The sequence below is a fragment of the Watersipora subatra genome, chromosome 6 (assembly GCF_963576615.1).
Source record: "Watersipora subatra chromosome 6, tzWatSuba1.1, whole genome shotgun sequence".
NCBI lineage: Eukaryota > Metazoa > Bryozoa > Gymnolaemata > Cheilostomatida > Watersiporidae > Watersipora > Watersipora subatra.
Genome location: NC_088713.1, coordinates 41,037,963 through 41,039,901, shown reverse-complemented (window position 1 = coordinate 41,039,901; position 1,939 = coordinate 41,037,963).

Sequence of the window (1,939 nt, the reverse complement as noted above, 5' to 3'; positions counted from 1 at the left end):
GCTAGGTCCGTCACCGAGGTCAACAGCAGCTCGAGGGTATTCGGGGTAGTCCTAGCCACCACAATCGGCTCTTCGGGGCCCTGTTCTCCCTCGCCCTGTCCTGTCTCGTCTGGCTGGACTGCCCTGACGTCCGACCTGAAGGGTTGGGCTTGGTGAGACGCCATACTAGGTCGAACCTGTAAGTACTCGTTCCCTGCTCTCACGGCTGCCTCCAACGTAGTAGTAGGCACCGCTAGCAGATGTCGCTGCAAATACACATTGCCCAGCGTACTACAGAACGTGTCTACGGCCATCTCCTCTTTTAGGCGATCTGACATTTCCCCAAACGCGATGTCGGTCAGCTTCTCTATTTGGGTGGCGTGCTCAAATAGCGTTGCTTGCTGGTCCTTTTTTAGGCCCTGCAGTTTGGCTCTGGCTTCCTTGGGTGTCAGTCCAAACCTGGCCCGGAGGTTGTTAAATACGCCGTGTATGGTCTGCCCGTGTCCACAGTCCTTAGCCTGCCCTCGCAGTCTCTCTCGGATGTGTAACAGCGCGGACCCTGGCCCCCAGTCATTTGCAACGACTACATCGTTGAACTGTCTGATGAAGGCCTCTACATCGCTATTCCCGTCATATTCTGGGGCTCTGAATGTTTCTCTTGGTGCAGGGGGTCCCTGTGTTCTCTGGTTGACGAGCAGTCTTTCCAAGACACCTGTCAGTCGCTCTAGACCTCCTAGTCCCTCCGTTCGGAGAGCTTCCGGTCTTTCCGCGCTGCGAGTCCGTCTGGTCATACCTGCGTCGTCTTTTTAGTCCCTGTTAGTCGTCCTGTTGTGGGTTAAGCAAATCCCACTGCTGCCACCAGTGTAAAGGATCTGACTCCGGTAGCTGAGTCAGCTTTACGTCCTAACAAGGGAGTCGCAACCTGGGCTACTGGCTGACCTTGTCCGAGGCCTGATTGACCTGCCTGTGGCGGTCAAGTCAGTCCAAGACAAGAATCTAGTAGTCAGGCTTGCTCTGAAACCAAACCCCCGGCCTGCCTCTAGATCTCTATCCCAGGCTAGTCTGGATCCACTAATGGCTGGTCTTAAGACTGGATCTCTAGTGCCATGGCACACCTGATCGAGTCTAGACAAGGCCGTGGATCGCCTCCTAGCCTTCTTAGAGTCACCCTGGCAGTTCCGTCTGTTGGTTGCACTGAGTCTGCTTATACAATCGGTGAGCCAACCAGGCAGGCGTCAATAGAAGCAGTTCGTATGAGTATATAGCAGTTTATTATCGATATCTTTAATACAAGTATGCACAAGTATGAGTGAAATCAAGCACCCCTCTGCCTGCCTACCGCGCTGGCTTATATAGCCAGCGCCTATCGTTTAACTCCGCCTACTGATCTATTTATAGCACAAAGGAATTGCCAGATACAACATGATGGTTATGTAACAAAAAGGCAGTTCAGTAATACAAGGGCAGTTCAGTTATATAATAAAAGGGCAGTTCAGTAATACAAGGGCAGTTCAGTGATACAGTTATAAAAAGGCAGTCCAAGCATGCAATAAGGGAAGTTCGAGAGGTTCGGTTAAACGACAGTGCGGATATATATGTGAGTGCAGTAATTAGTACACAGGCATGTCCCGGTCCTCCACAATATTATGGTGTTATCTTGTCATATTATATATATTGTAGTGCTATTTTGTCATATAACATATATACCCTACAGGATGAATTTATTCGCGGAGTTAAGTGTTGCGTTATTTGCCTTTTTCAAGCTATTCGCGAACTAATTTATTTGCGACTGAACATGGTCACTCTCTACAAAGAGTTAACTCTATTATAGCTAGCAATAGAGTTAATCCTATGCATGTGCACACAGCGTGTTTCAGTTTCTATTTAGCTTACAATCACGAGCCGATCGTGCTAAGCTGTTAATTTTTTGCTGCGTTCAAAGGTGTTCACGAATATTCAT